The sequence below is a fragment of the Neopelma chrysocephalum genome, unplaced genomic scaffold (genome assembly GCF_003984885.1).
Source record: "Neopelma chrysocephalum unplaced genomic scaffold, ASM398488v2 Primary Assembly neopelma1_24, whole genome shotgun sequence".
Lineage (NCBI taxonomy): Eukaryota > Metazoa > Chordata > Aves > Passeriformes > Pipridae > Neopelma > Neopelma chrysocephalum.
Window position 1 is genome coordinate 10,720,288 of NW_020897693.1, and position 21,799 is coordinate 10,742,086.

Below are 21,799 nucleotides of genomic sequence, written 5' to 3' on the forward strand. Positions count from 1 at the left end.
CCGCCCCGGCGGGGAGGGACCGGCGGCGGCGGCGGCTGTTCCTGCGCCGAGCGCGGCCGGAGGGGGCAGAGCTGAGCCGGGCCGGGCCGCGCCGCGCCAGGAGCTCCGCACCCCGCGCCGCACCGTCCCCGGCCCCGGCGGGAGCCGCCGCCGCCGCCTCGGTAAGTGCGGGTACGGCCTTTCCCCGGCCCTCCGGAAGCGCCGCCGGGCGTCCCGGCACCTCTCCTGCCGCCGGGGTGCAAATCTCCCCCCCCGGCCTGGCCCCTGCTGTACCGGCCCCGTCGCCGCTCACCCCGGCCCCTCACCTCAGGGCTGTGCCGGGCGCCCTTCCTGCACCCCCGCTCCCTGCGGGGCCGTCATCTCGCCCCGGGGGCTGCGGGCTGCCCTGGCCGGCTGTGTACCTCCGGGAGCTGCGGGCTCCCCCGATCTCCCACCTCTCCTCCTCACCCTGGGGGTTTTAAGGCTGCCCAGCTCTTCCCCTCCTCCCTGGGGCCGGGGTCCCTCTGCCGGCCCTGGGGGCCCGGCGCTGGTCGCCCCCCGCTTTCCGTGGTGCGGGGGTTGCCCTTGCGGGGCGCGGGGGCTGCAGCCTCGGCGCGCCTTCCTCTCCCTGCCCGCGCCGGGGAAATTGCGGGTGACACGTGTGCGGTGCCACCGAGCCCTTTAGTGCCGCGGAGCTGCTGCTTTTTGTGTTGAAAGCGGCTTCCGAATTTCTCCGGGGCTTCTGGTTTTTGGGGCGATTCGTAGGATTCTCTGGCCGCCCTGGTCGCGGGGCAGGGTCCTGCATCTAAGCCCCTCTGAGCTCCTTCCAGACTCTCCTAAGCCAGATCTGTGCCTCTTTGAGGTAGGTCAAGGTTATTGTGCTCTTCATTCAGTGGATGGGGAAAGGGGAAATACGGACAGATTGTGGGATTTCCTCAAGGTCACCCCGGGAATTGGACCCCAAGCATCCTCTCCTCTCTTGCTGCACCCTCTGCAGCTGCTGTGCTCCTGCTGGGTGAAGGCGAAGTTGTGGAAATCGGATTTTCCAATGCCCCAGGCCTCTTTCCTGCAGAGCCTCAGCTTTTAGTTTCTACACCTTGCCAGGTGTCAGAGCAGGATTCCAGCTATATTTGTTGGGCCTAATATCGTGTAGCTGTTAAATGTTTACAGTTAAATACTGGATGTTTTTACCATAGTATGTTCATCTCTGAGACTCTTGCTGCTGTTAGGATCTGACCTCGTGGCATTGCTGCTGCAGTTGGGATGATATCTGCAGTGATTTTTGATCACTGCAAGTAACTGTGGCTTTGCGTCTCAGAACTCTCTTCTTGGCAAATGCAAGCAAAAGGCAATTGAACTATAGTGGTACTCGGCTGATAACAGTGTATCCTGTGGGACTGGGTGGTGGTTGTCTTCTTGTCCGCTGCTTGTGTTTTGCTTTGCAGGCTGTTACGAACAAAGATGTAGACTAGTTTAAATAGGAGGAGTTACTCTAACCTCTTCCCCAGAAAATAAACACCAGGATATAGTGAGGAGTTATCCCTTTGAGGGTCTTGCCTGTAGGATTTTTTAACTCTGTGCTACTACTTCTTGTTCACACAGGTGCAGGTTTTTTCTGGTGCTGTGCCCTTGGGCTCATCTGTTCACTGAGTGCCTGTCATAGTAAGGAGTGTTATGTTTTGAGGGTGGTGGCAATCGTTGACAGGGATGGATGGCTGACTTAGAATAGGGAACAAATCTGTGTCATAAATTGGAGCCCTGCTCTGTTCTGAAGGAAAGTCTGCAGTCTTGTTTGATGTCCAGCAATCTTGTTAATGTCTTACTAAGATGCCAGAACCCTAGAAGATCCTCCTGCTGCCATTTTAAGAAGGGGTAGTGTGCTGTATTAGGTTACTAAAAAGTAGTCAAGTAGCCTGTCAAGGCCATTTACTCCTCCTTTCCTGCCAATATTTAAGTTAGTGGTCAAGATGGTAGAAATATCAACCTGGCTGGCCAAGGTGACAGCAGCATGTACATGTGGAAACAGCCCCCTGCTCACTTGTGCGTCATGTTTTGTGTTGTAGGTCTCTGGCAGGGCAAAGGTGTGATGGAGTGAAGGCACCGAGATGCAGCAACTGGTGTTTGGTGTGCCTTGAAGCTGGGGTGCGATGAGGGTTTGGAGCTGTACTCTGATGAGGGTGTTATAATGGGGAAAGTTTTGCTTAGAAGCTGTAAACATTTCATGTGCCTATACAGTTGTTCTTGCATAATTGTTGTCATTCTGAGAATTGTGAAATAGTAGGAGGGAGTGATTTTCTGGAGAAGGGCAGCAGTGTTTTTGGGTGGGAAAATGTGCTGTGTTTAGTGACAGTAAAACATACGTATAGAGCCAGCATCCCTGACCAGGGGTCCACTTTCTGCAGATTCCCCTAAGAACAGCTTTTCCACGACGGGTAAAGCCCAATCTAGGGAACAGCCTCATTGCAGGGCTTGCAATGGTGTGAAAATAGTTAATTGTCTTTGGCACTTCTTGAGGAATATGTTTAGTGCTGATAGCTGGGTGTGCAGCTGCAGGTTGTGCCCATGGTGGGGGGAAATGATGGGAGCCCCAGGCAAGGAACTATAACCAGATACCAACCCTTTGCACAGCAAAGGGCATAGGGACCTTTGGCACTGGCCAGGTGACCAGGCATTCAGACACAGCAGGAGCTGATGACACAGCAGGAAGACCCCAGACTGTTTGGGTGTCCAAGCTGTAAGAGTATAAAAGCCTTTGTTGGGGGTCCCTCCCTGGAGGCACCATCTCGAGCTGGTTTTTTGTGTTCCTGCACCACAATTAAATTCCTCTAAGGATCCAGACATCTGAGACTCTGCTGTGGTAAACCCAGGGCTGAGCTGGTAAGGAAACCTTGACTGACTGTGTGAGTGGGGGGTGTGCAGGAAGACAAGTGGGACACCTGTCAGATCACTGGAGCTGTGCAATGTGAAGGGGTTTCAGTCCCAGCAGCCCCTTGCTGGGGCCCATCTGGAGTGGTGGGAGTGTGACTCCGAGAGTGGCTCCTGGATAGTCAGACAGGGAAATTTCCTTAATACGCTCTGGGTTTTATCTGAATAATCTGCAGACAGGAGGCTGTAAGAGTGACTGATGAGTTGCTCCTTCTTCTTCAGCAGGGAGTGCCTAGGTGTGGTGTAAGGCTGCATGGTCTCCATCTCCGGTCCTCCAAGGGGCCAGGCTTTGGGTTTGCTGCTGGGCTGCTGGTTGCATGTTTTAGAGATGTTGGCAAACCTCTGGACTCTCTTTCACCCCACTGTGGAAATAAAATGCTCTTGGTGGGTAACTGCCAGATTCACAGCGCTTACTGGAAGATGGTACGTCCTTGTGAAATCCAGGGGGTGCAAGGCTTGTGTGTTGGGAAGAAAGGTTTATCAGTGTTGAACATAACTGTGGAGGGACTCATGTCCCCTGGTGCTGGCTGGCACCAGGTCTGCCTTGTTCCAGCACGATTCTTGCTTCTGTCACTTGATCCTTGGGCTCACTTGGGGGTAGGGAACTGCAAATCTTCTGCGCTACCAACTTTCCAGTGCCAGCAAGATGCCCTACACAGGGTGTATCTCTTAATGGGCTGGGTTTATCTGCCTAAAATCACTTTGTGCTGCCATAATGACACAGAAGAGCTTTGAACTAGGCCTCAAGGGAAAAGGAAAAGGAGAGTAAAAATGCAAAATATTTTTGTTCCGTTGTTAGGAGAGCCTGTGATGGGGAGATGATGTGTAACCAAACCGGGTTTGGAATGTCTGGGACAAATGAATTTCCTTGTGATCCTGAGTGCTGCAGTTCATGTGTATTATGATAGGGTGCTAATGTCCTGTGAAGGATTTTTCTGCAGTTTCCCCTGAGGCATTTCTTCCTAAACCTACCTTCTTCCTGGTCTTCATTTTTCAGGATTTTTTCCCTTTTATTTGCTTTGTTTTTCCCCAGAATGAAATTTCTACGTAGCTATGGCAGGTCAGTGGTGTCTCAGAGCTGTGCTCCTTCACCCTTCATATAGTTCTGGCAGAGGCAGTGGAGCAAATTTGGTTTGCACCAGCTGAGTTTGAGCCATCATGTGGGAGCCCTTGAGCAACAGGAGGAGCCTGGGGTCAAAGCCTTTTTAGCCTGTCATGTACAAGTTTGTTAATGTCCTGTTAGGCTTCCTGTTGGACATGCTTTTCTCCCAGCTGCCTCTACTCCCGTGTTTAATTCTGCAACACTGTGTAAGGACAAATGCCTGCACTGCTCCTTTGATAGCAACAGTGCATGATGGGGAAGAAATTGCCTGGTCACAGCATCCTGTCTTCTGCTACTGCAGGTACATAAGGACTGGTAATTATTCCTTTTACATTTGTGTATGCATTCACCTAAATCCATAATGGTGCTTTCAGGAAATGCAAAAGCCTGCTTTGATGCCTGTGTTTGCATATTTGGGCTTTCTTAGAAGTGGCCAAACATCTGCACAACTAGAAGCTGGGAGAATTGAAATTGTCAATTGCTTATCATGGCAAAGGAGCTAGGGATGCTGCCTATTGAAAGCAGTGCATTGTTTTTATTTGTTCCTCTTGAACATGTTGAACACCGTGGCATTCCTCACAAATGGCTGCGTGGACTCTGTGCTGGAGCTGGTTGCCTTGAGTGTCTGCAGTGAGACATCGGGACGTGACTGCAAGCTCCTCTTCTCCTCTGCCAAAGAGGTGTCTGAGGTCTGACAGGGCAGCGTGTTTCAACTTCCCTGGTGCCTGTGATGTGATGAAGCCATCCTCCTTTGGCAAGGCTGAGTGCTCTGGCTGTGCCTGACTGGACTGGGGACTGTCATTTGGCCATATCCAGCTAACAGTGTGGCGGGTTGCTAGAGCTAATGCTGTGTTGCTCCAGCTAATCCTAACAGCAGATAAATATTTTTTTTCCTGTCCCCTTCTGTTTGCTTTCCAGCACAAAGATAGCAGGAAGAAGGAGGTGGATTGAGCTGTCCAATGCCAAACTTGGATGTTGCTTTAACCTTGCAGTATTGATTGCCTGGTAGTTCAAGTTATTGTGAAAATAAAGTAGCAGGAGATAAAAAAGCTCTAGAAAACAAGGCAAAACCCCAGACAAACCCAGTGAAAAGACCTTGTCACTCTGAGTGGTTTGGATTTGTGTCTGGCATTTTCCTCTTACACATCTGCAAATATAAAAGCTTTGAACACTTGCTGTCTTAGGAGGGCTGTCTACATGGAGATTATATCCTTGGGGAAGGGAGAGGCACCCAGGCAGCGCTGCTTGTTGTGTATCAGAAGAAATGTGATGGGATACTGTTTATTTAATTTGTGGTGTCTCGCTTGATCTTAACTTAGTGCAGCCTGTGGTGAGCTGCTCACAGGAATACAGTCTTATTTTATTTTGTTAATTTTTTTTTGTCACGGTTTCTTGTTCTCATTTTGGTAGTGCTCTTGTGGATGGGTGGCTATGTCTTGTCAAACCTTCCTGTGCCCTGCTCCTTCCTTTGGCTCTGATGCTAGTGTATGATGTGTCAGGACAGCAGTCTGGATTTTTTTTCTTTCCTGTGTCAGAGGCATTTTTCCAGAGGCAGGAGGAGAGAGGCTGGTTTGGACCAAGCTGTGAGTTTCCCAGAATAGCATGAATTCAAGGAGCTGAACATGACTGTAGTCACATCGAAGACTGTGCCTGCCCCACCTGGAGTTTGACTCCGTGGTTGGGGCTCATACTTTCAATTTAAAGGCTGTCCCAGCTATGAGTAGCTTTGTGGACAAGGTGAGGAGAGTGAAGGAGAAGGAAATCTTCCTCTCTTATACAGGTCACTGGTGCTTCTGCACTGAATGACTAACTGGCTTGGAGGAGATGTTTGGGAAGAGAGAAGGTATGTGTTTTTCTATTTTAAATAAAGAACAAAGATAGGGGACTTTCAGCAAATCATTTTAGTAGGAGAGAGATGCCGTGCAAGTGAAAAGTTGGTTTAGATCAAGCCAGAAGGAAGTCCAGTAGCTTAATCCTGCATTTCTGAATTCAACTTCTAGTGAAGCCCTTTTGCTTTGACAAGGGCTGTGCTGTGTGATGTGGAAGCTCCTAGCCAGGAGGAGTGCTGGCTTTGTGTGGATAAGCACATGGAAGGAAGTGGTAGCATGTGATGTGCTTAGTCTGGGACAGCGCATCTTCTCTTTGGCAGAGGGCAGTTCCCTGTTGCCTGACAGGTGTGGTGGGATGGAAACACCTTGTGCAGACTGGGAGCATGTTTGGTGCCCTGTTCCGTGCTGCACTCTTTGCTCTGCAATAGGGATTTATAAAAAAGAAGCAGTTGTGTTTTAGGGACAGGCTGTGTCAGGGGCTAATTGTGAATTTGGGTATTGCTTTCTCCTTTGCTACAGATTTAGAGCTTGACCTGGGATAAGCAATAAAATGTCTGTCTCTGACTCTGTTCCCTAGAATCAAATGGGGACAGCAATGCTTCCAGGGTTTTGCCACTTGTACACAATGGCAGTGGCAGCTGTTGCAGAAGGTACGATCTGATGTAGTAAATGGCCTCTTCTTCTAGGTGTTAAATTTCCTTTTTCAGTTTGTGTTGGATTTTTCAAGACAGGGGTAGTAGCTTCCTTTTCCATGCCCTGGGTAAGCTGAGCTCTTCTCTGCAAGGCAGCAGGTGCACTTGTTTCATCTTATCCTTTGGGAGTAGCTGTTGTTTATGAAGGCTGTTTTCTAGGGGTAGTAGTTTTTTTAATGGACATAAAACTCATTGTGATGACCAGACCCCCTTCCCCTGAACTGTCCCATTCACCTTGTTAGCAACTAAATGTGTGCATGACCTGAGCAGCTGTTGTCTTTTTAATGCTGTTTTTTATTTTTTGCAGAACTTACAATGTAGAATCACCAGTGCCCCACTCTGGTTCTTCACAACTAATGGAGAGCTTGAAGGAAATAGCTTGGATACTGAAGTGATAAGCACAACAGAAATGCCAGACACTATATAAACAACTAAAATCAGCCCCCGGCCCTTCCTGAAAGAGGGATGAGTTGCAGAAATACTTCAACAGATGGTCTGAATTTGACTTTGGAAAGGGGGGAAGAAATGGCAGGCTGCTGCTGAGCTGTGTGTGGGCGTGTGCCCAAGTGCACCATGCAGCGTGCAGCCTGCCAGCACGCTCCTGGGGAAGCTGAGCAGGCTGCTCCCGCAGCATCCATGTGCTCGGGAGGCACCTGCGCGCTGCTGACTCAGTTTCTGTGGCTCTGCCAGGTCCCTGGTGTGGTGAGGTTCAGCTGTGCCCCCTTGTCAGGCTGCTCTGGTGAAGATGGGCTATGGCCAGTTTGCAGAGGCATGGGGTCAGCTCATGGAGAGAGGCTGCGGAGCTGCTGTGCAGCTTCTGAGGTGTTGCTTGGCACACGGGTGAGATTGTAGGAAGGTCGTAGAGTGCAGTTACCTGGACCTGTGTCAGTGCAAATTGAGCTGGTCTGGAGCTGGAAACAAATGGATCAGCTGTGCTAAAGGACATGTGCTGTTTGGACACACCTCTGCATATATGTGAGCTGGCAAGCTTGCTGGCAGCTTGAAAGGACGTGGGATTAGGAGAGGGTTTCCATGTCATGGCTGGGGACTCTGATGAACTCCCGCAGAGCTGGCTGCTGTGGCCAGCCTTCTCTCCTCCTCTCCCCTGATGAGGTTACGGCTCTTGCAGGGGAAGGAGAACATGGGTTCCCCAGCTGGAACCAGACCTGGGGTCCTGACACCAACCATGGCAGAGGCAGAGTGGTCCCTCACCTCGTGAGTGGCTCTGCTGTGAGGCAGGCAGGTTCCCATGTCAGTAGCCACAGCTGACTCTGAAGGGGTGGTGCAATGAAGCCCAGAAGTCCTTGTCCAAGGACCTCTTGAGCAGAACCGTGTGTCTGATTCCTGTATTGCCAAACCATTGTTAGTCTCCCAAGGCAACGTGCCTGCTACACTTCTCACTGGCACGACAACTTGTGTCTACTGCTGCCTGCTGTTCCTGCCACTCACTGTTTGATGAGACAGTGTTGGTTGGTAGTTAGAGCAGAGTTGTGAGGTGTCCTTCAGGGATGATTTTTGTTTGGAAACTTTCTGAAGACAGATGTAATTCTTAAGCAATGCAAGATGAATTGCTTCACTGAGGATGTGTCAGGTAAATTCTTGTGGATACATCTGGCAGGTAGCGGCATTGCACTGCACATGCAGAGTAGCCAGGTAAGACATTTAATGTCTAGAGAAGGATTTCTTTTCCTCTCACTCTTTTTCCTTTCTTGTGTTACCCATGTCCTTGCACCCTTTTTAGGTGAGCAGGACTGCATGTGTTTTCATTTGTCTGTAGCCTCCGAAATATGTTATCTTCCTGCTGGGAATGCCTTGCCTGCCTTGCAGTCTGCTGATTCAGAGCACTCTGGATGAGCAGGGAGCTAGTGAATGGACTATGCCATAGACTCTGGAGCCATCAGGCGGTGGTTGCAGTCCCCTTGACAATTCCTCCACTTGTCACAGAGTGCGTACAAGTTTCCCTGAGGAGCTGCTAACCTCATTAGGAGCAGCATGACCCATGTGGGGCTGCTGCTGTGTGTTTAGCTAGGAACCATTTTGCTATGATCTGAACAGCTTTGACATAAGCAAACAGCTGAGGTGGGGAGGAGGGAAATGCTGTTTGTGATGCAGGAAAAGAGCAGTTGTGTTCACGTACCCCCACAGCAAAGGGACTGGCAGCAGCAGTATCCTGTGGCTGAGAGACAAGGAATATTGATTAACATGACATTTAAGTGGCATTTCTTCTAGCGTACTGGGAGCATTAGTCAAAGTCTCCCTTCAGCTCTGAGAAGTAATGAGATAAGCTTCCTTCCTCAGAGAGGTCTCTGCCTGTTGCTGCAAAGTGTTTGGCAGGCTGGGAGATGTCCTTTTGTTATCCTGTCAATTCTCTATGCCTGGTCCCTTGTACAAAAGGCACCTGAAGTACACCCTTGTCTCTGGCAAGCAGCCTGTACACCAGTACAGGCTTACATGCTTACATGGTGGCTCCTGCTCCAAGCTTCTCGGTCACCTTGCTTTAGGTGGAGCCCAGCTCCTGACTCTAACGGGTGACACAGGAGGGAGTATGTCTTTTCACACCCTGGGGTCCTCTTTCATTAACCTGAGATATTTTAGCGTTGGTTCCCATGTTGGCAGCTCTCGGGGCACTGTGGCTTTGCTACAGGGACAGGATGTGGGGTTTGATGGATGCTTTCCAGTTCCAGTCAAGCTCAAGCTGTTCCTCTTTGGGACTCCAAGTGACAGCTATCAGTTGACACATAGACCCACAGGGCTCTGGATTTCTAGGTCTTTTAAAAAATTCTGTTGAGGGCCCAGAAGCTCTTATCTCCCAGGCTTCCCTGGAAGGATTCTTTTTCTATTTCATTGTTGTTGTTTGTTTTTTTTTTTCTGATGTGCACAGTAGGCAGGCTGCAGGCTGCTACCAAGAGGGGCAGCCCTGCTTCCACTCCTGCCTCTCTCTGCTTGTGCCAGCAAAAGCGTTTGTGTGTTTGCAGCTATGTATTGACCTGGGAATAGGCCTGGTCCAAAATGAATTCTTCAATTTGCTGAGGGAGGGGAGAGCTCCCTCCTTTTTGGCAGTAGCCTGATGTTATGTGGTTGAGTAACCACAGCCTCTTCTGGGAAAGAAAATCACATGTCATAAGAGAGATGCAATTGCCAAGGGGCTAAAAATCCCTGGTACTGTTCCCTTCATGAGAATATTTGCACCTTCTTTGCCAACACACTGCCAAGACTGCACTGAGCCTGTAGCAATGCCTCTTTGTGCAGGACAAACTGTGTTGTGCTACCCTTCCACGGCATTGGGTCTCACCCGGTGCCTGATTGTAGATTTTCTCTTTGAGAGGGGGACACAGCATCATGTCCTTACTGCCAGAAAAGACTGTTGCTTTTCAGGTCTCCTAGGGATGGCCCTGTGTACTGCCAGACTCAGGTGGTAACAGAGAACAGAGGGTAAAAACACTCCAGTGCCTTTACTTTGCGCCAGCACAATCCCCTAGCGCGCACAGGAAAAGCACATGCTTCAGAAAGCACTCGGTGAGCACATGTCCTTGGAGATGCAAAGAAGTATGACCCACTTCCTCTCCTCTTCCTCTTCCTATCCTTCCCTTGCATGGTAAGAAGTGGCGGCAGTGCCTAGCAGACACTCTTAGTGTGAACACAACTGATGCTGAGCCTTCCTCGCCAGGGGTGGCAGAGGTGAGGGATCTGGTTAACCTTGGGCTGGAGAGGTGGGAAGCTCCTCTCTGAGTGCATCTGAACCTTGCTGGGATTGCGTCTCTCTTTCCTGATGTTCTTTTGCTTCTCCCTGCTGCAGCTTGTCCTGTTTCTGAAGGTTCTGTTCCTATTTTGACACGGGAGATATGCACTGGCCTGCCTGCCTGCCTCCATTGCCAGATAGGTTAAGGGAGCATATTGGGATTGCTTAACTTGGTTAAGCTGACACTGCAGGCTCTGCATGCTGCCTGTCTGGCCGAGTTGTCCTGCCTGACTTCAGGGACATGGAGGAGACAGGTCTGGGCGAGGAGCAGCACATGGCTGAATGGTGGGTGACTTGCAGCCCTTGGTGCTGTTCCGTGGCTTGTGGCTGCTGGTACCATGTGGTCCCTGTGGGAAAGGGGCTCCCTACAGGGTGTCTGCCTCACAGTGTGTCAGCAGGGTGTCATTTCAAGACTTGTGATGTGCTCTGGGCCACAGAGGTAGGAAGAGATAAGCTGGCTGGACCTTTGGAGAGAGGATCCTGTGTCCATCATTGCACGGAGGGCTGGGTGAACGAGCAGGGCTTTTTGCACCTTAGCCAGGCAGCAGCTGGGCTGAGCGCGCCGTAGGGTGCCAGCCACAGCACTCTGATGCTGCTTCTCCAGAAGCCGTGTCAAGGCAAGTACTTTCCACTCTCTCTCAGCTATTATGAAAGAACCCGGGTTTGCTGCACCCTTCTCTCACTTGCCCTCAGGGCATGCTGGGCTTGTTTGAATTAATGTAATTAGCACATGCCTTATTAGCTCACTAAGGCACAAAGAACTCATGTATATTTGTAGCCAGGTTAAGCAGCCCCTATTAATTTAATAACCGTGTCCTCCTCAGTGCACAGCAACAGTTAATCACTGGTGGTGACTCAGGACCAGCCAGTATGGAGGAAATTTGGGCAAGGTGTGTATGTGTGCGGTTCTCTTTTATTGTGTTGTATTTTTATTAATGAGCAGAGCTGTGAAGGGAATTAGCAGTAGACGGAAGGGAACTTTCAGTGCAGGTTTACTAAACAGCAAGCCCTGGATGTTTCCTATGCTCTGTGCTGTCTGTAGAAAAGGATCTCTAGAATGAATCAGCGAAATATAACACTGACTGGGAGGCGGAAATAAGCAGAAATAAACTTCAGCAACCTGTGCTTGGAACTCTGCTCCAATCAGGTTATGTACTATTTTACTTCATTGTCTACCCTTTTCCCCCCAGTGAGTCCTGGGGCGAGGAAGTACCTAGTGTATTCTGGCACTGCTCATATCTGAAACTGTGAAAGAACAAGGTTCTTGTGAAAGGGCGAAAATAGTTGCAAGCAATTTCATTCTCTGCAGCACTGTGGTCCTCAGTTCCTTTTACTGGCCTGGGACTTGCCACACACAACGCTTGGCTAGGTCCAGTTGAAAGCTGCCAGAATGCTTGCCACCAGGTGTTTTGTGGGTTTGAATGTTTTTTTTTGTTGTTTGTTTGCTTGGTTGGTTTGGGGTTTTGTTTGTTTTTTTGTTTATTTTGTTTTTTGGGGTTTTGTGGGGTTTTGGTTGGTTGGTTGGATTTGGGCTTTTGTTTTTATTTTTAAATTTTTGTTTGTTTGGGTTTTTTGGTTTTGTTGGGAAAATAAAAGTCTGTGAGACTGTGGGATGACAGGGGATGCACATGAGTCCGTATGCAGCAGGTTGAAACAGATAAATTTATTTGTCCTTCCTTACAGCCCGTTCTTAGGACAGCCCAATGTTTTTAGTGAAGGTTCTGTGAGTGGTTAGTGGGATGAGGAGCTGCGATGGGTGAAGATCTGCAGAGGTGTCTATGAAGAAGTCTGTGGGAAGATAAACAGCTTCTGGGGTACCTCAGATGCTACCCAGAGGTGGTGATTTTTTTCCCCCTTCCTCCTCTTTTTGTCCTTTGTTTCAGGGGCAGGAAGGAAAATTGCTCAGCTTGGTGGGAAGGAGTCTTTCCATGCAGGATCAGAGTAGCTGGCTCAGAGCTGTGAACTGCTTGGCACACACCAAGATAGGAGGTGTTTTTCCAGGGCAGCTTTTTAGCCAGTGTCCTGGTTTTAGCTGGCATAGAGTTAATTGTCTTCCTAGTAGCTGGTACGGTGCTGTGTTTTGGATTTAGTATGAGAACAATGTTGATAACATGCTGATATTTTAGTTGCTGCTAAGTACTGCTCACTCTAAATCAAGGACTTTTCCATTTCCCACGCTCTGCCAGTGAGGAGGTACACAAGAAACTGGGAGGGAGTATGGCATCAGGAAAGCTCTGACGTAGTTGCCATCATGGAAACATTTTGGGATGCCTCACATGACTGGAGTGCTGCATTGGATGGCTATAAGCTCTTCAGAAGGAATAGGCAAGGAAGGAGAGGCAGTGGCTCTGTACATTAGGGAGTGTTTTGACTGTCTAGAGCTCAAGGATAGTGATGATCAGGTTGAGTGCCGTGGAAAGGCTAACAAGGCCAACATCCTGGTGGGAGTCTGTTATAGACCGCCCAACCAGGATGAAGAGGCAGATGAAATATTCTATAATCAGCTGGCTGATGTTTCACAATTGCCAGCCCTTGTTCTTGTGGGAGACTTTAACTTGCCAGATGTCTTCTGGAAGCTCAACAAGTGGAGAGGAGGCACTCTAGGAGGTTCCTGGAGCATGTGGAAGATAACTTCCTGACACAGCTGGTAAGTGAGGGGTGGTGCTCCACTAGACCTGCAGTTTACAAACAGAGAAGGACCGTTGGGAGATGTGGTGGTCAGAAGCTGTTTTGGGCACAGCAACCGTGAAAGTACAGTGTTTTCGATTCTTGGTGAAGTAAGAAAGGAGGTCAACAAATGGATCCAGAAAGGCTGAGCATCCTTTAAGAAGGAAATCTTAGAGGCACAGGAGCAGGCTTTCTCTGTGTGTCAAAAGACAAGCTGGCAGGGGAGAAGACCAGCCTGGCTGTACAGGGAGCTTTTGCAGGAACTCAGAGGAAGAAGAGGAGGGTTTATGACATTTGGAAGAAGGGACAGGTGACTCAGGAAGAGTACAAGGGTGTCAATAGGTCATGTAGAGAGAAAATTAGAAAGGCGAAAGCTCAGCTAGAACTCAATCTGGCCACTGCTGTGAAAGATAATAAAAAGTGTTTTTATAAATATACTAACAACAAGAGAAGGCCAAGGAGAATCCCCATCCTTTATTGCATGCTGGGGGAAACAGTGACAAAGGCTGAGGAAAAGCCCGAGGTACTTAAATGCCTTCTTTGCCTCAGTCTTTACCAGAAAGATTGGTGATCCTCAGGGTAACTGGCCCCCTGAGGTGACAGAGGTGGAAGTGTTGTTCTGCTGGAGACTTTACAGAGGGATCTGGACAGGCTGGATTGATGGGCTGATGCCAACCGTATGAGGTTCAACAAGGCAAAGTGCTGGGTCCTGCACTTGTGTCACAACAACCCCATGCAGTGCTTGGGGCAGAGTGGCTGGAAAGCTGCCTGGTGGAAAAGGACCTGGTTGACAGCTAGCTGAACATGAGCCAGCAATGTGCACAGGTGGCCAAGAAGGCAAATGGCATCCTGACCTGTATCAGGAATATGTGGCCAGCAGGACCAGGGCAGTGATTGTCCCTCTATATTAGGCACTGTTGAGCCCACACCTCGAATCCCGTGTTCAATTTTGGACCTCTCGCTGAAAGAAGGACATTGAGGTACTGGTGTCCAGAGAAGGGCAATGGACTTTCAAGAAGAAAAGTCTTTTCTAGTGCTGCATGCAGTGTTCTGAGAAAAAACATACTCATCTTGTGACATGAAGGTGATGGTCATCCATAGCAGTCGGTCGTTGACACAGCTGCCACCAAGCTCCTCTACTTAGGGCCATCATCAGTGTCTTGAAGGCCTAGAATAGCATCACATGCATCCTATGTTATTCCCAGGGCAGGGCTACCAGGTCTCAGCACAGAGTCCACAGTGGGCACAACACTGACCTGAACTGTCAGTCCTTCCCCTCTGGCAGCCTTGGGTTTGGCCACAGTGAGCCAGCACCACGCCAGGACTACACACTTCAAGGCATCTTGCAGGAACAGCTCTATGGTTGGTTGTGTTGCTCTGGTGAGGTACTTATGCAATTTGGCCTGGAAAGATGCTCATTTCTCCCAACAGGACCACTCCCACCCCTTTCTTTCAGAGGAGAAAGTTGAGAGCCAAGAGCCCTGGTTTTGCTGCTGATAGGGAATGAATGGTCCCTTTCATGCCTCAGGACCTCAGCTCAGTGCTCTACCTCATTCCTACTGAGTGAGCTAGAATCCGACCCTTACTTTCCCTTGGGCTTCTTGGTTGATTGTTTTTAATTACTGTTTTGTACATGGTGATTATTTTAAATTGGGAGGAGGGAACTTTTTTCTACTCTATTGGTCTCTTGGCAGAGCACCCAAGTGAGGGATTTGCACCATTTAGTTTCTCCATGGTATGTCCTTCCAGATCAAAGGGTTGGTCTGTCTGTCACCATCAGCTGGCTCTGCCTTGACCACCACAGATTATTGAAGAGAAATGCTGGATATAAGTTCTTAGTTGTTCTCCCAGCTCTGTCTCCCATCTGCCAGACTCCCAAGTGCTCAGTGAAGCTGTCCTCTTTCTTCAGCTAATGCTGCATTTCTCTGAAGCTGTAATTTCTTAAAATCTGGTACAGAGAACAGATCCAGAGGAAGGTGGACTTAAAAATATTTAGAATCACACCAGTTCAACATGTGACTGCATGATTTCTCAATCATGTAGTGCCTTTACATGGCACTTGTAAAGGGGCATTGCTGACAATAAACACCCACTTATGTTGTCCAGTAATGTCCAAGCTGCACTTGCTTGTACACCAGCATGATCATGTGCAGGCAATTTTCCTATCTCTCAGTTATCTTGTGCTTCCACTTGTTGGCTCTTCAGATGCAAAATAACGTCGCTCATTATAATATTAATTTAAATAATCATTTTATGTAGAGGTTGCCACTTACATACGTATATATAGTTCATTGTGTTTGCATATGTATTACTTGTTCCACAGGTACTTTTTACGGATCCCTTTGAACTGGTGGAGGGACTTGCAGGTCTCTACAGACCAAAGATTGAAACTCACCACTGTTTTCAAGCAACGTGCTGAGCCTGAATTTTTGCTGTGGCCATGCCCTGAATTCTTATCACTGCATCACTGAAGATTTTATGATGACAGGAATGGAAAGGGTTTTTGGCCTTCTGGCACCTACTCCAAGACTGAGTTTGCCTTTGAGCATGAATAGTTGTCCTAAATTTAGAGGCTGTTTACTTGTGTTGTAAATCTGCAGAGGAATGACAGGGCAGCAGGGCTGTAGCATACTTGATGTGGCATTTGTGCAGCGCAGAGGAGCCAGGTCTCTTGAGACTCATCCACTAGACCCAACTGCCTTTTTGAGAACTTTGAGAGTAGGCAGGTTGAGATGGGAAGAGCGCCAACATCTCCCATGGGTTTCCTTTGCCTCCCCCTGAGTGTTGCCAGGGGTTCTTGGAGGACTTTTAGACCTCTTGTCTCTCTCTTGCACTGCCTTCAGAGAGTGTTTTAATGACTCCATGTGTTCTCAGTAAGAGCAGGACTCCATGTGTTCTCAGTAAGATGACTGCAAGCTCGTTTGTCCTGATGAAACCTTTCCCCCGGTTCCTTCAACTTGGCAGCTCCGATGTCTTGGATAGCAAGAGTTCTCACGTGAACCCTGGGTGAGTCACTTCACCTAACAGCTGTTCTTACTCATCACATCTTGCAGTTCAGTTGCAAAACCTCCAGGACTGAGGGTCAGTGCAGCCACTAAAATAACAGGTCCCAGATATGCACTGGGGCCTTTTGGTGTGCTGCAGTACTGATACCAAGCTCATCTTCAAGATGAGGTCAGCTTTCCATCTCTCCATCCAGGGCAGTTTCCCAAGACACACAAGTCAAAGGGTATATCTGGTGTTTGTTCCAGATCAGCACAGGTCTGCTTCTCAAGTCTTTCTGTCTTGGCAGATGGCTTCACATTGAGCAGTTGCCCTTTGCAAACTTTTCTGCCCAGCCATAGTGGGATGTGACCTGGTAACCGGAGTGTTAGCTGGTGCTAGCACCTATGAAACTAGTATCTGTTTCCTGAGCTGTCCTGCAGTAGATCTGAGGGGTAGGAGACTCGTTTAGGAGAAAGATCATGCTGGTGCAAGAAGAGGCCTCCATGGGACTCCCCTTGTTAAGTAATAGGGCAAATGGCTTCTGCTCTAATCTAAGCAAGTTCCTATTTTTTGGCCTGGAGAAGCTCTCCAGATCAGGAAGGCGCTTCTCTTGCTGCCCACAGTGCTTTTTGGAGGCCTTTCTCCAAGTCTTTGCTCTCACGGAGGCAACAGCAGGTGCTTGTTGCCTTGACTTACTGTAAAACATTTCTCGGCAAAGCAGGCAAAGTTGCATGATGCTCTGCTGGGAGTGGGGGACCAGCCAATTCTTCCAGCAGTATGGAGAGCCCAAAGGGAAAGGGGAGTGGGAAAACTGGGTGTGTTCCTTCTGCTCCTACTGCCTGGAGGCAGGAGCATCCCCACCTGCTTCCCTGCTCTTTTGTCCTCTTGCTTTCCAGTAATACCTGCCGCTCCACTCCCTTCGATCCTTGCTTTGGAGTCAGCAGCTATGTTGGCTTTTCCCAGTGTGGCCGAGCCCAGGCAGACAGAGGGACAGTTGCTAGAAGCAACTGAGTGTCTGCCTGATGTTTTTGGTAACTCTTTTGCTTTGCATTGAGGTGGTCCTGGTGACTGATGGCAGCAAGTAAATCTGGAGAGAGAGAGAACTGCCTCCGGCACACAGTGGGACTTTTGTCCCTGAGATAGGAGGGCTGGTTCTACCAGCTCAAAAGAAGCTCTTGAGTGCTGAGCCCTCTCCCTCTTTGGAGAGTGAGGAGGATGGCTGCATTTTCAAGGCCAGTTCTGTCTTCTTGACTGCTGTTGTGTGGATCTCTTGCAGTATCAGAATACAGGACGTTGCCGTAGTCTGAGGGGCTTGCAGGATTGTCCCCTGTGACATTTCTAGCACGGTCCTGTTGTGACTCCTCTCCTTGCAACTTTATGGATGACTACATTGGTTTGCATGGGTAAAGGATGTGGTGGGTAAATATGTATGCTAAGACGCTGGACTATTTTTGTTCAAGGCTTGTTTTTTCCTAAGCCAGAATGTAGTCATAGGCACAGGGTGTTTCTCAGGCTACCAACTGTGATTGGAAATCCTGTCTGAAGGTGAAGAGCAAGTCAGTGATGGAGCTGGAATGAGAGAGAGCTCAGGAGCCTTTACTGCTGATCGGGAGTTTTTCCCCTCTGTGGGCATCCAGGTAAATCCACCTGCCACCACCTGTGTTTGCAAAGCCAAACATCTCTGTAACATGCCCTCAGCCAGGGAACTTGTCTGTTTCTTTGTGGCATGTGGGAGATGTTTTGAGGCATTCTCTCATCACAAGGTCTCACAGCATGAAGAAGGTGAGGCTCCCCAGACTGAGCCCAGTGTGCAAGGAGAGTGGAGGCTGGATGTGGGGGCAAGGTTTGCCTGCAGTTTTGCAAGGGTGCCAGGCTGACTGTTTCCATGGCGATAGGAGGGGGTGGAGGGGGAACACCCATCCCAAACAACTGGAGGGAAGCCACACAAGATAGGTTGTGGAGGATGGAAGGGACTGTGGGAGTTGAGGGTTCTTGTGGGGGGCTGTCAGGAAGGAGTTCCCTCCGTGCTGGGGCTCAGCTTCCCCGTGTCTTGCAGGCTGAGTGGGCGCTGTGCCACTGAGCCTGTCCCCATGGAAGGGAGAGGTGTGAACAGCCAATGGTGCAGGCGGCTGGCATGGCACCTCCCCGTGGGGACTTTGGCCTTTTATCATCTGAGGCAAGGGGGGAAACTCCACTGGCTGGGCTTGGTGCTTTCAAAGCTCAGGGTGGTACGGGGACAGTTGAGCACTGACCACGAGGCAGGTGAGTTTGTGAGGCAGGTGAGTTTGCGTCTGCAGCCCCAGGGCTTGTGTCTGGTGGCAGAATGGGACAAAGGGGCTGCGCTGTGCCCCTGCACAGCTGGAGAGGGAACAGTCTGTGAGGGTGGGGAGCATCCACTAGCGTGTCGAGAGCTGCTTTGTTTTCTTGAGGACTAATGCCTTGCCTGATCCTGCAAAGAAATTTATGTCAGTCCCTGCTTTCAAGTGCCTAAAGGCAAGCAAATTGCAGAGAACTGACACCAATTCCCTCCAACCTCTCTATCCCAAAATGTTCTGAGCAGCATAGAGCCAAGTTGACAGCTTCTCCCCAGGTGAGATTTCCTGGTACCGACTCCTCCGTGCGCTCTGTGCCTGTCACACATCTAGAAAGCAGCTTCTCTCAGGAAATATTTGCAGTTTCATTTTGCACTCTTTAAACCTTAATCATTTTGATGGCAGCTTTGCTTCAGTCATTACCAAAATTGGGCAGAGTGTCCGCACCTTTGCTTTGAGGAGGAAACTATTGTGCTGATTCCAGAGTTTCTCCTCTCCCAGTGGGTATTTGTTGCTGATTGCTTCCCCCACCTTCTCTGACTATGAGCAATTGCGTGGCTATGTCCTCTTGACACAGTGGATGCTGGCATGGCTTTGCTCCCTCCTCTCACCCTCTGAGCCCTGTTTCTTGACATCAGCTTCTCTCACTGGTCCCTGAGTTTGCCTGCTCTCAAGACAAATCAAAGTATGTGGAAGGGAGTCCTGGCTTCCCCTTTTGCTATTTGTTCTCAAGTCAAGGTTGTAGTTTGGACATTTGCTTTCAGTGACAGCTCCCAGTGTGTGCTGGCCTCCAGTTCTATCTCATTCTTGCCTGACTGCTCTGCACCAATGTTTGTGCTGGCATGAAATCAGGGATGGGAACATGTTTAAATGTAGGGAGAAGATGGGTTTGCTTTCTTCGACCACAGCACCCACTGACTTTTGCTAAAGGTTTTCTGTCAAGACGTCAGCCTATGCGTGCTCAGACAAATCGGCATGTCCAACATTCTGCGCCTGAGAGGATGTGCTCAGCTGCAGTGGAGCTGCTGGGGAGCAGAGAGCCTGGAAGTGGGAGGGCTGGCGGAGGGCAGAAGCAAAGAGCTGGCTTCTGGGAGGGGTGCAGGATGCTACTGGCAGGACTGGGGTCGCTGGTGGACTGGGAGTCTGCAGCTGTCTTGGAGGATGCCAGCAGTGGCTCTGGCAGCCTGTCAGGGGAAGAGTAGGAGAAGGAGGGTGCTGTACGCAGGTCAGACTGGGTAGAGCAGTGACATCTGGGGGTAGAGGTGGCAACCCACATCCACAGGGCAGTGTGGATGCACTAATTGCAATGAGCATGGTCAAAGAGGTTTGGGTAAGCTTGCCCTGTTCCTTCTCCTGTGATGGCTTGGCTTGAGGAGATATTGGGTGCCTGTATCTCCAGTCCAAGCTTACTAGTGTGACACATGGTATGAAACAAGATGAGGTCTGTGTGTTCCCCTCCATGCCCCACGCTGAGCTGTGATTCTCTGGTAAGTACTTTTCCCTCATGTGATAAGGCGAGAACCAAAGGTTCAGAGTTCAACCCCATGTCCCAGGCTGATCAGGAGAGCAGATGCAAAGGTTGGCCTGAAGAAACCCTTATGTGTGGGTAGTGTATGTGGTGTGTGGCAAGGCAGGGGCAAAAAATAGCACTGCTTTGCCGGTGGCTTAGACTGTGAGGACCAGCTACATCCAGAGTTTGCCAGGGTTGCCTTGTGGTATCCCAGTCTGGCTGCTCTGTCACTGTCTGGAGCTGGCTTTTGAGAGGTGAGAAAAGGGAGAGGCAGGGTTGAGGAGGCTCCTAGGTTATTTACATGTGTCAGTGTGAGCTTTGGGCTGTTTGCACCGCCTCTCTGCCTAGCACGGAGATGATTCCCTCTGCTGCGGTGTGTGTGTGGCTCTGAAACTAATTTGCTCGATCATTTTAATAAATGTAAAAGGGATGTCCTGGTGTGCAAGTAATGGGGCATTAATCCATGCCTAGCTGTGTTAACAGCACTCTAGGAAGGAAATACGCCCATGCAATTCTCACTGTTAATTATGGGATGTTTAACTTAGGATCCCCCTTCTGTGATGACTGCTCAGCCTTTTTGGCTTTCAGGTGAGTCTCTGGTGGCTCTCTTTTGCCCTGCCCACCCTTACCATTTTCCTTGCAGCTCCTCAGCTCCTTGTGCCATGCAGATTCCCAGTTCCAGCTGTGAGTGCCATTGTCCACCTGGCCATGAAGTTTAAGCATACAAAGCCTTTCTGAGGCATCAGCACCTTTTTGGTGTTGCTGGCTTGTCTGCTGCCCCAGTGCAGGTGCTGATGGGAGATTTCCTAGGAAGATGCAAGCCTTGCTCCCTGACAGTGCTCCTATAGGAAGACTTGGAGCTACGTCCCTGCTTGGTTGCAGATGCTTGCCTGCTTTTATTTGCAGCTTTTGGCTCCTTAGAGCACTGTGTTTCTGGGGAGATATACTTGGGTTGTTACTTAATCTTTTTTCTTTCTAGGTTAAATGTATAAAGTTATTCTGAATTTGTATTTTAAATGTCCTATAAAATTACTGGCATTCTCTTCCCAGGCTGGTTTTCCACCTCTTAGGCTGCAGGACTGTAGCAGCTATTTTCTTCCCCTGGAAGCGACTGGGGTCTGGCTCTCTACAGAAACTCCCTGGACAGAGTGCTGGGGGCTTCATCATTCACCATCTTTTAAAGGGCTTAGGGAGTCCTGTAGAGTACAGCAAAGTGCTCAGATAAAAGTTTGCAGTGACTTTGGGTTTGTTTTGCAAATGGTCATTCGTTGGAGCTCTGTTTAAACAAACAGAGTTCAAATAAGCTTTCCACTTCAGTGCATTAAAATCCCTTAATTCATTAAAATCCCCTCTCCACAGACATAAAGGCCTCTGCTGTGCCAGGTGCTGTTTAAACAATTATCAAGTGCTGGTGTCTGCTGTAAAATGATCACATTGTTCGCTTCCAGTCGGTCATCCACGAGTTGAGTGGCTTTTGTTAGGGGAGATGATACTAGTCCTGGTATTTGCTGGCTTTACAGCCAGCACCAAGGAAACTTGTAACTTTGCCCAGTTTTAAACCCAGGAAGGTTGTTTTTACCCTGTCTTGCTGTGCAGCTGCAGCGGGAGCGTCTGTTCCCTGGTGGAAAGCAGGAGCAGTTTTCCAGCTGGATCAGACAGCCGAGGAGGGCTCTGTAGTTCCTAGGCAGGTAGATGGCTGAAGCCAAAAGTTAAGAGAAAAAAGGGAAGAGAGAGTTAAACTCAGCTCTCCTGAGTCCCTCTTGGTTCAGAGGGACTCCATCGCCCTACTTGTGTCATCAGGTAAGAAACAGCCCTGTGATACATTTGTGTGCCCATATTGGTCTCTCACTCTTTTGGCTACCTGGCAGTGGTGAATATTGTCAGCCTTGCTGTCTTTTCTTGGTGATGCCCTTTGCAATGGGGCAAATGCCCAGCCTCCTGAATGCCTCTCTACAGGAAAGGGTGCAGCAGGGGCAACAAGGAGGAAGTTTTCCCAGTTTGGTGCAGGCTATCAGTACCATGCGGTACATATGTTTTGTCAGAGCTGCCTCAATAAACA

The 21,799-nt window shown here is 49.5% G+C and overlaps 1 protein-coding gene across 2 annotated transcripts in view; it reads left to right on the top strand.

Moving 5' to 3' along the window:
* The first annotated feature begins 89 nt into the window (after window positions 1-89).
* The window catches only part of SLC25A22 (solute carrier family 25 member 22), a 52,106-nt gene continuing 30,396 nt past the window's right edge, over window positions 90-21,799 (top strand). The window contains exon 1 of one of the 2 annotated variants that reach the window (XM_027703130.1): window positions 90-153. The gene's annotated coding sequence lies outside the window, so the exon portion shown is untranslated. Of the gene's footprint in view, window positions 154-18,065; window positions 18,181-21,799 lie in introns of those variants that run through there. The other variant, XM_027703140.1, reaches the window with a different exon arrangement.